The sequence below is a fragment of the Phascolarctos cinereus genome, unplaced genomic scaffold (genome assembly GCF_003287225.1).
Source record: "Phascolarctos cinereus isolate Bilbo 61053 unplaced genomic scaffold, phaCin_HiC Scaffold_5;HRSCAF=322, whole genome shotgun sequence".
Classification (NCBI taxonomy): Eukaryota; Metazoa; Chordata; class Mammalia; order Diprotodontia; family Phascolarctidae; genus Phascolarctos; species Phascolarctos cinereus.
This window is the reverse complement of record NW_027555958.1, coordinates 149,837,078-149,850,254: the sequence shown is the minus strand read 5'-3', so window position 1 is coordinate 149,850,254 and position 13,177 is coordinate 149,837,078. Positions and strand designations below refer to the sequence as shown.

The following is a 13,177-nucleotide window of genomic DNA, read 5'->3' as shown; positions in this document are numbered from 1 at the left end:
TTTTATTTTATTTTTTGATACTGGGTTTTATCACACAGACTGGAAGTGCTGAAGTCTCTCTCACAGGCCTAAACCTATTACTGCCGGCATGGAAGCTTTAATCTGTTGCTCCTTTTGTCTGGCCTGGGCCTGTTCGCCCTACCTTAGGAAGTCTATTGGCTCTCTGCTCCTGCAGGCACTCCATGTTGTGTGTGCTGGACTTAGTGTGGACATTTACTGGTTTTAGCTCTGCTGCAGCTCAGAACTCCCATGCTCAGGTTATCCACCAGTCTTAGCCTCCCCAGTTGCAGGGTCTGCAGGCATTCCCTAAAGGAACTAGGGGTATGACCTACCTAAGGACAGTACCCTTTTCCCCCATTCTGAAGGGATTGTAGGAGTAGGGCACCTGTGACTCCACATGTGGCCTTCTAGGTCCTTGGATGTGGCCTTTTGACTGAGTCCAAGTTTTACTGAACAGATCCTCTTATTAAGGAGATTTGTTCAGGGAAGTTAGGATTCAGTCAAAGGGCCACACTTGAGGACCTAGAGGGCCATATGTGGCCTTGCGGCTGGAGGTTCCCCACCCCTGGATTAGGTAGGGTATTGATCAGAGGGAAGAGGTCCCTTGAGTCAAGGAGAATGTTCAAAGAAGGAATTTATGAATAGTTTTAGAAGATTTAAGTGAATACTGTTCTACTAAGTGGAGTAGAATGTTAATTCCAAACTGTATTTTGACCTATTGTGATCTTTTCCTTGTTCAAGAGATGTTATTTCTAATTTTCTTGTGTTAGAGCTATATCTGAGGGTATATGTTACTTTCAAAACTGCCCTGTTCTTCTTTTTGAATTTCCTTCTGTTCCCTTCTGCACATTTTAAAAAATGTTTTAGTGGTTGCCTCTTTTTTGGCATCACTATAGCTAACCTTTCCTCTTCTGCCAACCTTGCCCCAACTCCCCCACCCCGTTAAGGAAGAGAAAGGAAGAAAAACCCTTGTAAAATTTAGCTTAGTCAAGCAAAATGAATCTACACATTGACTGTGTCCAAAAATATATGTCTCTGTGTCTTGTTAATTTATTTATAGTTTTCAACATTCACTTCCACAAGATTTTGAGTTCCAAATTTTCTCCTCATCTCGTCCCTACCCCTGTGCCAAGATGGCATGCATTCTGAATACCCTTCCCCTAATATCCCTTCCCTTCTATTCTTCTCCCCCGCCCCCCTTCTCTTATCCCCTTCCCCTTCAATTTTCCTTTAGGGCAGGATAGATTTTTTTTTTTGGCAGGGTAGATTTCTATACTTCATTTCCTGTATATCTTATTTCCCAGTTGCATGTGAAAACAATTTTTTTAACATTTGTTTTTAAAACTTTGGGTTCCAAATTTTCTCCCTTCCTCCCTCCCCACCTACCCTCATTGAGAAGGCACAGCTCAATGCTGGTTATACATGTGTAGCCATGCAAAACACTTCCATGGTAGTCATGTTGTGAAAAACTAAGTATATTTCCCTTAATCCTAACCCACCCCCCATTTATTTATTCTCCCTTTTGACCCTGTTCTTCCTTAGAAGTGTTTGCTTCTGATTACCCCCTTCCCCAATCTGCCCTCCCTTCTTATCCCCCTGCTCTCTTGTCCCCTTCCCCTCCCCTCCCCCCCCATTTTTCTGAAGGGTAAGATAGATTTCCATACCCAATTGAGTGTGTATGTTATTTCCTCCTTAAGCCAAATCCGATGAGAATAGGATTCACTCATTTCCTCTAACCTTCCCCTGTTTCTCCTCCACTATAAAAGCCTTTTCTTATCTGTTTTATGTGAAATAATTTACCCCATTTGGCCTCTCCCTTTCTCCTTCTCCCAGTATAATCCCCTCTCTCCCCTTAATTTTATTCTCCAGATATCACCCCGACATCTTCAACTCACCCTGTGCCCTCTATTTATCTATCTATTTATATATATATACATACATATAATTTTTTCCCTCCAACTACTGTAATACTGACAAAGGTCTCATGAGTTACAAATATCTTCCCATGCAGGAATGTAAACAGTTCAACAAATAAGTCCCCTTGTGATTTCTCTTTCTTGTTAATCTCTTTATGTTTCTCTTGAGTCTTGTATTTGAAAGTCAAATTTTCTACTCAGCTCTGGTCTTTTCATCAAGAATGCTTGAAAGTCTTCTATTTCACTGAATGTCCATTTTTTCCCCTGAAGGATTTTACTCAGTTTTTCTGAGTGGGTGATTCTTGGTTATAATCCTATCTCCTTTGCCTTCCAGAGTATCATACTCCATGCCCTCCAGTCCCTTAATGTAGAATATGCTAATTCTTGTGTTATCCTGATTGTGTTTCCACAATACTTGAATTGTTTCCTTCTGGCAGCCTGTAATATTTTCTCCTTGACCTGTGAATTCTGGAATTTGGCTACAATATTCCCAGGAGTTTTCCTTTGGGGATCTCTTTCAGGAGGTGATTGGTGTATTATTTCTATTTCTATTTAGCCCTCTGGTTCTAAAATATCAGGGCAGTTTTCCTTGATAATTTCTTGAAAGATGATGTTTAGGCTCTTTTTTTGATCATGGCTTTCAAATAGTCCAATGATTTTTAAATTATCTTCCAGGTCAGTTATTTTTCCAATGAGATATTTCACATTATTTTCTATTTTTTCATTCTTTTGGGTTTGTTTTACAGTGTCTTGATTTCTCATAAAGTCACTAGCTTCCAATTGCTCCATTCTAATTTTTAAGGAAGTATTTTCTTCAGTAAGCTATTGGATTTCCTTTTCCATTTGGCCAATTTTGATTTTTAAGGCATTCTTCTCAGCTCTTTGGCTTTTTGGACCTCTTTTGCCATTTGGGTTAGGCTATTTTTAAAGGTATTATTTTCTTCAGTATATTTTGGGGTCTCCTTTAGCAAACTGGTGACTAATTTTTCATGATTTTCTTGCATCACTCTCATTTCTCTTTCCAGTTTTTCCTCTCCTTCTCTTACTTCTCAAAATCTTTTTTGAGCTCTTCCATGGCCTGGGACCAGTTCATCTTTTTCTTGGAAGCTTTGGATGTAGGAGCTTTGACTTTGTTGTCTTCTTCTGGTTGTATGTTTTGATCTTCTTTGTCCCTAAAGAAAGATTCTGTGGTTTTACTTTTTTTTTTTGTAAAGTTTGCTTATGATCCCAGCCAATTACCTTTTAACTCTTTGTGAAGGTAGGGATCTGTTTCCAATGTGGAGAATATACTGCCCCAAGTTTCAGGGGTTTTGTGCAGCTGTTTTCAGAGATACTTCTACGGATCTGTAAATTTTCAGTTCTTTCAAGATGGTATGATCAAAGAAGATCCTGGCCTATATTCTGGTCTGTGAGTGACCACAAGCACTCTTTTCTGCTTTGGAACTGTGAGAAGCATTTCCTCTGCACCACCACCACAAGCTCCACCATTCCAGCACTCTTCTTCGTAGGGCTTTTCTTTTTAAGGGGGTGTATGGGGTATTCAACGAGAACTAGCACCTTTCTGGTGGGGGCTTACTGAACCCTTTTTGGGGCTGATCATCCACCTTTGATCATCCACAGGTGTCCACCTGTCATTCAGCTCTCTCACCTGTGACTCCAAGAAGCTATAACATGCAAAGCAGCCACACCCTGGCAAAACCACCTCTGAGTATTAACCTCCCTATTAATCTCCTTCCGTATCCCATCTCTATCACTGTTTGTTTTTCTGCAGGGCTGGATGTATTCCTACACTGAACTGCTTATGTGTGTGTTTACAAACTCTTTCCAGATAAGAATGAGGTTCATCTAATGCTCACTCCCTCTTTCCTTTCTCCATGTGTGTATGTTCTCACAAATCCTGATTATGAAAATCAGCAAATTGCAACCCCCTTTTTTTTTCTTCACTGGTATATCGTCTGTCTTTGTACCCTCCCTTCTCTTTCCCCTCTTCAGACTCAGAACAGAATGACTATTCCTCCCCCACCTGTTTTTCTTATATCTCCTTCAGTACCCATTGAAGACATTAAGGTTTTGAAGACACTTGTTTCCCCTCTCCCATTAGAATATTAGTACTGTGGAATCAGAGACTTTCCAACAGCTCAAATCTAGATTCCTCTGATTTCTATTTCAGAGTTCTTGTTCAGCTCTGGTCTTTTCATCGGAAATGCTTGAAAGTCCTCTATTCCATTTTTTTCCCCCTTCTGTCATATGATATTCTCTTTGCCAGGTAAGTTATTCTTGGTTATAAGCCCATCTCTTTTGCCTTTTGGTATGTAATATTCTAAAATCTCTTGTTTTTAGTAGAAGTTGCCAAATCTTGAGTGATCTTGACTGTAGTTACTTGATACTTGAACTCTACTTCTTTATGGTTGCTAGTAGCATCTTTCTTTGTTGTGGGAACTGTGAGTTTTTGGCTATGCCATGGTTAGGGATTTTTCCTTTTTTGTGTGTTCTTTCAGGATTGGTGGCTTCTTTTAACATTAACTTTGTCCTAAACAAATGGCTAAACAAATCATGGTATATGAATGTTAATGGAATATTACTGGACCATAAGAAAGACAGTTTTAGAGCTGGGCAGTTTTCATTTATTATTTCTTGAAATAGAGTGTCCAGTCCATGATTTTTTTTTTTTTATCGGAGAGGAGGGTGGTGTCAGTGATTTTTAAATCTCTTCACCTGTTTTCCAGATCGTTTGTTTATATTAGATTTCTTATATTTACTTCCATTTTTTTTTCCAGGCTTTTGATTTTTTCTTGCTATTGTGAATTTGTTTAGTCTATTGTCTTCTAATTTTCAGGGATTTCATTTCTTGAGAAGAGTTGAACACGAACCTTTTCTAAGATACTGTCCTTCCATTTCTTTCCTCCATACTTCTCATTGCATTTTTGATGTCTTGCTTTGTTTCTCCTAGGGATTCATATGGAAATTCCTTGTGGACAATCCATTTTTTCTCCCCTTGGGTCTCTGCTTGGAGATTTTACAGAGTTAGATTTGCAATGATTTTTTATCTGGGTTGGTATTTTTTTTTACTAATTTATTTAGCTTTAGTTCCTGAGTTGGGACTTTGTGCTACATCCAGATACTTCCTTTTACTGCCTTCTTGGATGGACGTGATTAGCCCTGCTTGGTCTTGTTCAGGGTTCCATAGATTACTGAGTTGATCTTCACCACCTGGGCTTAGGCCTCCCTGGATCTTTCATGATCAAAGCATTAGATCTTCAGATATCTTAGGACATAGTGTAGGGAATGAAGAGCCCCTGGGCCTGGGCTGTCATTGTCTGAGTTCAGTAGCCCCATGATGATTGATGCTGCTCCTGTGGGGCTCATAAGGCCTCTTGATGATCTTTTGGCTGCCTTTTTTGTTTGTTGTAGTTCTAGGGTAGAAGATATCAATATAGTCATTGGATTTCTGGATCTTTTCTTTAGTCTGGCTTGAACATTAGTGTTTTACTGGCATAGATATGTGTGACCTGGGCAACCAACTTGGCCAGAAGTCATGAAGAGTACTGATAAGTTAATAAAAATTATTTCTGGGAGATTTGTGCCTAAAATGCAGAGTATTTCTATTACTGTTATGGAGTATTATTATTACTATTTTTTTCCCTTCGGCATTATTCCTTGTATGTGACATTCCATCTCTATCTTCACAGTCGTTACATTGACTATTCCCATGCCTGGAACGCTCTCCCTCCTCACCTCTGGCTTACAGAATCCTTAGCGTTCTTTTTATCTATTTACTTTTCTGGGTATACATTGTATCTTCCCAGTTGAAAATAGTAAGCTCTGTGGGATTAAGATCTGTTGTGTTTTGTCCTTTATATCTGTAGAGCCTAGCACAGTGTCCTGGCACAAAGTAGGCATTCATTTAAAACAGAATTGAATCCTTACCAAACAGAAGTATATTGCAGTCAAGAACAGTGTTGGTTCGGATTACAGTCTCATTTGTAAATTATTGCAGAAGATAACAAAATAACAAGTAGGAACTACATTCCAACACTGAAAAGAGGAAAGGTGTAAAGAGCATTGCATATGAGACTCAGATAAGCCAGACCAACCAAAGAACATCTGTAGATAAAACTGAAAGGACCAAAAGAGATGGGAAATGAAACAAATCTTTGTCATTTTTATTCGGATCCAGTCTCATCATTGATGTTCAGATCTCTTCTTTTTGGTGATACTGGAACACCATTTCAGGTCCCCCTTCCTTTTGAAGAAGTGGCAGTGGCACCTCTAAGATGAAGGGGCAAAGAATTTAGATCAGACCAGATCAGTGTAGGAGAAATGTGTATAGGAGGTGACAACTTTTAAAGGAACTTAAGGATCAGTTTTCATGATATCTGAGAAGATTCCAAAATAATTTTAAAAGATTGCTTAAAAAAATCAGAAATTATCAACTCTATTTTAATTTTCTCATCTCTACAGAATTTTTAAGAATGAATTTTTAAAGATGTCAAGAGAATGAAAATACAAAAAGTAAATTAACAGCCCTTCATGATTGATTTCCCTAGAAGTTCACATCTTTATAGACACATCACCTCACTGATCTATATGCGAAAACAAAATCCTTCTATTTGATTTACAACAAAGCATTTGACTGAGAGCAAAATTCAATTTTGTAAGTTCTTTTTTTAAAAAAAAAGGTTTCTGCTGTGACTGTATTAAGAGAATACAAGATTCTATGACAGATGCAGACATAGAGATAGCAGGTCATTGAACTGTTCTCAAATGCAACCCTTAAAATAGGAAGAAATATTTACCAGTGTCATGGATGATGGCTTGTGCAAAATCCAAGTGGAAGTAGGATTTCTTATTTACAGGGAAGTTCTATAAATGCTTCTGTTTGCAGATAACATTGTGATGATTGCATCAAGTCCCAGAATGTTTTCAGGCTTTCTCTGTGAATCAGTCATTCTGTAGCAGGGTTTCTTAAACTAGAACTCCATTATCTTGTGTTTACATATGAGTGTATCTGTATATATGTGTGTATTCACACTGGAATCAAGATATCACCCTGTGATGTCATTATTTTTTTTTCAGAAACGAAAGATAGTGTGTGTATACACACAGACACACATGTATATATGAAACGTGTATATATATTAACACATATATTTGTGTGTATAAAATTATTTCATTGTAATTTGTTTTGTTTGTAATCCTATTGAGTTCAGCTTAGAATTTAATAGGCGGAGGAGTTAGGTCTGAATTACATTTGGAAACTTCTACACTTACAGAGAACTCAAGCTGCTCACAGCCACAAAATCTCGTCTTATTATCACCGGTATTCTGCCAGTGTTGTACTACAGTGTACTCGTCATATAATCTTTTATTTTAGAGGGATAGTGCCAGGCACTATGCTAACTGCTTTACAAACATATCATTTGATTTTAGAGTTAAAAAATGAAGCCCTGTCTTGTAACTGAGAGAACCTTACTAGAAGGATCAGAGATAGTTTCAGTGCAAGAGGTAGCGTTTGAGTTGTGCTGGATTTTAACATTTGGAAAGTCTGATGGAGAAGGACTTTCCAGGCATGAAGAGGCTGATGAAAAGGGCTTCCTAGCCACAGGGAGCAGTGTGGGCAAAAGCAGAATACAGCTCATGTTTGCACAATAGCCAGTGGTAGTTTGGGTAAGTCATGAGTTTATAGAGGGAGGAAATTTGAGATAAGCCCAGAAAAGTAGAGTGTGAATGAGAATTGTGAAGGATTTTGAATACCCAGGAAAGGAGTTTGAATTTTACTTAGTAAGCAGTAGGAAGCCACAGAGTGTGAACAGATATATTTTTGCCTTTATAATGAAGAAAAGCTAAAATCTGAAGTAGTACTCCTTACTTCACTATGTAATTAATACAACAAAATTATTTGGAGCCATTTATGGAATCGTAGACCCTTTAGAGATAGAGAAGGTGCTTTAGGATTTGTCAGATCTAGCCATTTTGTCATTACAGGAATGCCTTCTACAATAGCCTTGAAACAGTGTCATCCAGCCTCAGCAGGAATGTTGGAAGTGCTTACAGTGATAGGGAAGCTCACTACTTTTTGAGGCAGCTTGTTTGACATTTGTACTGTGCAGAAGCGGAATTTCTTCCTTTTATATTCAGCCAAAATCTATATTTCCCTGTAATCCCCAGTATGCGAACCTAGTTGTACCCTGTAGGCTAAACATCAGCAGTTCCTTTGATCATTCTTTATACAAAAGGGTCTAGATCTTTTGTGAAGTATGCTAAAAAGAAGAGCAAAGGACCAGGAAAGAGGATGAACCTTCCTGGATTCTCTTTAGTTTGCCAGCGTAGGTCCTAAAAGTGTGTTGTCCAGGACTGCCTACTCCACTTATGGCCCATTGCAGAGCAGAGTGGCACTGTTACCACTGCTCTTATTCTCACATTCTGCATTAATGGAGTTTAAAATTGCATTGCTTGTAGCAGCTGTCAGACTGTTGGTTCTTGGTCTTGTGGTCATATTTATGTTTTCAGATATTTGAAGGCTTACTCTAGAATATCAGTGCCATATGTCATCAGTGTTGAAATTAGTTGGGGGGGGGGGGTTTGCTAGTTTGTCTGAAACTAAAAGGCCTCTTCTGTGTCACGTTGTTATTTTTGATTCAGCCACCAGATGGCAGAACTGACCAGGAAGTACTGGCAGAGCCTCCCTCGGTAGTGATGGGACCAGGAGATGCAAAAGGAAAAAAGGAGAGAGTGGAGTGGGGAAGAAGGGGAAAAAAAAGGTGCGTTAGATATGGATACATGATACCACATGATAATTTAAAATATAAAAGTGTAAGAAAAGGGTAGGTTTATATATAGTTTATACAGATTTGTGCAAATGAACTCATGGTGATAGGAAGGGGAGATCATAAAGTTTTTCCTCTGGGCAGTCACTTATAGCTGATGATTATTATATGTATATATGTTTTTTTTTTTTGGCTAGGCAGTGGGGTTAAGTGACTTGCCCAGGGTCACAGAGCTAGTAAGTGTCAAGTGTCTTGAGGTCAGATTTGAACTCAGGTCCTCCTGACTCCAAGGCTGGAGCTCCGTCTACTGTGCCACCTAGCTGGCCCAGCTAGTGATTATATTAAAGAAAAACTGAGAATCCCTTCTGTCTTTATTGTGCATGCTCATGCTAGACAATCTGGGATCTTCTTGCATTCTATCTGTTTACCATATGTACTCTTAATATGCTTATGTACTCTTAATATGCAAGCATATGGTTCAACTTTGTACCACAAAGTATGTGAGTGCTACTTTTTTTAAAATAGCAGGCCATGAAAATATTCATCTTTAGATTCATTTCTTGAAATTTTATCATAAGAATATCTCGCTAACTCCCTGTGGTGATTGTTATTGTCAGTTGTATCAGTTTAAAAGTTATCTGTATAGTTTGGGAGCTCCCTAAGATAACATCTTCTCTTCCTCATGTATCTATTACATTTGATTGAGCTCTTCTTGATGTTTGTATTGTGGGGAAATAAATAACAGCACCCCCTGAGCAAGGCTGTTACCTCTAACTTTCTGCAGACAAGATTAGGCAGAGGTGTCTTATTAGATAAACACTGCACTTTTTCTTCATGCAGACCAACTGTCACAGAAATGTACTCTTTCTTTTTTTAACCAAATGTTATAAATTACATTGATATCTTTTTGTTTCATGACAACTTAGTCCTTTTTTTTCCTGCTTTTTTGGTGAGGCAATTGGGTTTAAGGGACTCGCCCAGGGTTACACAGCTAATAAATATCAAGTGTCTGGGGCTGGATTTGAACTCAGGTCCTCGTAACTCAAAGCCAGAGCTCTATCCACTGTGCCACCTAGCTGCCCCTCAACTAACCAATCCTAAACAAATTCTCCACGAAGCACATTGCTTTAAAAATTAAGCAAAACTACTTAAAAGAGTGGTTAGCAATTGATAGCACATGTTGTTTATTCTACTTTTATGCTTTAGTGTTTAACAGAAAGAAAGGATGGTATGCTTTTGGTTGAGTAATTCGGTACTAGTGTTGTCTGGTATTTGGCGTGAATTTTGTCACCCTTTATTATTGTCGTCTTCATTTACATTGTTATAGTTATTGTGTTTATTCTTCTGGTTCTGCTTTTCTTTTTTTACTCCGCATCGCTTCTATACATCTTTCCAAGTTTCTCTTAATTCTTCATATTTGTAATTTGCTGTGGATTTTTAAAAACCAAGTGGTAAACACCTTGCCTTCTGTCATATTCTTTTGTGCTGCTGTTCCACCTCTTCTCCTCAAATTCCCGGGGAGTAGTAGTGCTCACCTGCTTGCTTAATTCTCATCCTTCTTCACCTCTCACAAGCGTTTGACATTTCTGTCCATTATTCTTAGTTGGAGTTTTCTGTTTCCTTGGTTTCTGTGGTCCTGCACCATCTTGACTCTTTTGTTACCCCTCATTACTCTCTTACGCCCTTTGCCTCTCTTTTCTTCATCCTTGCCTCTCGTTAGATTTCCTCAGTATTCTGTGTCATCATACTCCTTCTCTCTTTACTTCATTACCCTTAGTGACCTCATTTGTGAGATCACGTACCTTAAGCTCTTTGTGAACCTTAAAGCACTATTGAATGTCTGCTGTTATTACTGTGTTGGCAGCTTCAAATCCATATATTCAGGCCTGGCCTCTTTCCTAGTTTCCAGTCCTGTATTTTTTTCTTCTTCTTCTTCTTTTTTTTTTTTTAATGAGGCAGTTGGGAGGTTAAGTGACTTGCCCAGTGTCACATAGCTAGTCAGTATCAAGTGTCTGCTCTGAGACTGGATTTGAGCTCAGGTCCTCTTGACTCTAGGGCCGGTGCTCTATCTACTGTGTCCCCAGATTTTCTCTCTTCTTATAAACAACTCTGTGGACAAGGTCAGTCTTCCTAAAGCATGGTTCTGATCATATAACTTCCCTTACTCAGAAACTTTCTGTGGCTTCCCATTGCTTAAAAAATGAAGTCCATGATCCCTAGTTTGGTATTCAAGGTCTTCTATGATCTGACTCTAAACCTACTTTAAAAAAAAGTTTTGTTGATACTCTTTTAAAAAATATCACTATTGCTATCTCCTAATGACTCTCCCCTCTCTACAGTGGAACCTGTAATAGATTAATTCAGTCAAATAAAGCAAATCAACATACTGGCCTTGTCTGAAAATGTATGTGTCATTCTACGTTAATATTCTAGGACCTCTCAGCTAAGAGAGGCAGAAGGCATGCTTTTCACCATCAGTCCCTTGAATTTACTATTCATTCCCAACATGCCTTCCCTGTATTATCAACTATTCCTGCCACTCTTTTTTTTATTCTTCCAAACTATGCTCTTTTCATTCCTCCAAAAAGTGTCCCTCATTTTTCCAACCTGGAACCTTTGTTCCTGTCTCTCTTTCTATTTGGATTATTATTTTTGGTTCTTTGTTGTTTTAACTTCCCTTAGTATATTTGTTAGCTCTTTGAGGATTCATCTTTTATTACAAACATCCCCCCTGCCCCGTACCTTGTAGAGCAGACACTTGAGGAGTATTTGTTGAATCAACAATTATCAAGACTACAAATATGTAAGAATTGTTTCTTTTTCCTCTAGATGGGGCAGACTTTCATATTACATTGGGCAAATTTGCATTTCTGTTGCTAAGACTTGCTGCTTATGCTACTGGTGTACTTCCCAAATATCTCTCCCCCTTTTTTCCCTTAAATATATTTTTCTATTATCTTGAAGTACCAAGAACTCTAATGAAATTTCAGTTTAGCAGTTCATGGGGCAGTCAGTCATTGAAGGGAAGATAAGCATTAACTTTTGTGAGACACAGACCCATAGCTATTTGATGTCTAAAGTCTTTTGCCTGGTAGAAAATGTGGTTCTGTTTTCCCAAGTATTTTTCTTAATCCATCATTCATTCTTAAAAAAGTTAGGAAAACAACGTGTGTTGAAAACGGTTCTGCTGTCTCAGAGTAGAGGGAAATATTTGCTGTTCCCAGAACAAAACTGACCTCAGTGATGATACTATTACACTGAGTTACCAGAGCTTTATTGATTTGGTAGCTCTGGTATGGTGAATTTGGGGCAAAATCTTATGCCATCTCTTTATTAGTGAAATTTGCACCATGGTCTCTTGGCAGATTGATTGTTTTATTCTAATTGCCCTGAGTTCTGTGCGGGAAGAGAGACTGCATATGGGCAGGATTGTATTTTTCTCAGTCCTAGTCTTGTTCAGATGTTTTCCCTAAAATATTGTAGTTTTTCTTCTATAATTGGAAGCCCTTTGGGGGATTTCCTTTAAGGTTTACTTTTAGTGTAGACCTCCCCTTTATCACAAAGGTCACCTTGGGTTACTAGCTTTTCTTTTAAATTTACAGCTTGTGTTTTTTACATTGCCTATATTTCCTACTGTATCTTTTCCCTCACCCCTTCCCAAGCAAGTGATCCCTTTATAATACGGAAGAAGAAAAAGAAGAAGGGGGAAAACAGTTCAGCAAAACTAACCAACATACTCAAAAAGTCTGGTGTTATATACAGTGCATTACACCCTTGGTTACCCACTTCTCCAAAGAAGCAGGGAAAGGAGGCTTCTCTCTTTTTTGGGGCCAAGTGTTGGTCATTATGATTACACAGCATTTAGTGTCGATCCTTTTGTTGTTTAGACAACAATTTATATAACACTTTACTTTTTTAAAATTAACCTGTGTGTCTGCTCAGGCTAGAAAAACATCTGTCAACTGCATTTTGGGTGTTTTTGTATGTTTTTCTTTGAAGCTAATGTCCATGATGAACATGACTTTCGACCCCATGCCAAGTATTGGCAGAGAGCATTAAAACTGAAAAGCAACATGGTTCAGTGAACTAACCACAGAGAGTCATTAGATTAAGAGCTAGAAGGGGCACTTGTGAAGCTTAATCAGGGATTTTTTTCTTTGTACTACCTGTTATCTTTCTGATATTCATGTTATTGTTAGATTTGTGTTTAGAATAAATTGCATTTTCATGCTGATGGTTTTGTTCTATTTGAAGCAGAATTTAAAAAATCTTCATTCTTGAGATTCTTCTTTACTGTCATGAAATATGTTTTTAGATTTCTTTTTTAAAAAAATTTTTATTAATTCATTTTGATTTATCAACAATCACTTCCATAAACTTTCAAGTTTAAATTTTTTTCTCCCCCTCCCTCTCCAAGATAGTGCGCAATCTGATATAGGCTTTACATATGCATTCCTATTAAATATATTTTCACATTAGTCATATTGTAAGGAA

The 13,177-nt window shown here is 38.1% G+C and overlaps 1 protein-coding gene across 1 annotated transcript in view; it reads left to right on the top strand.

Annotated features, from left to right (window-relative positions):
* Positions 1-13,177, top strand: part of RPF2 (ribosome production factor 2 homolog) — a 46,980-nt gene that overhangs the window by 19,630 nt on the left and 14,173 nt on the right. The gene's annotated exons all lie outside the window — the stretch shown is intronic.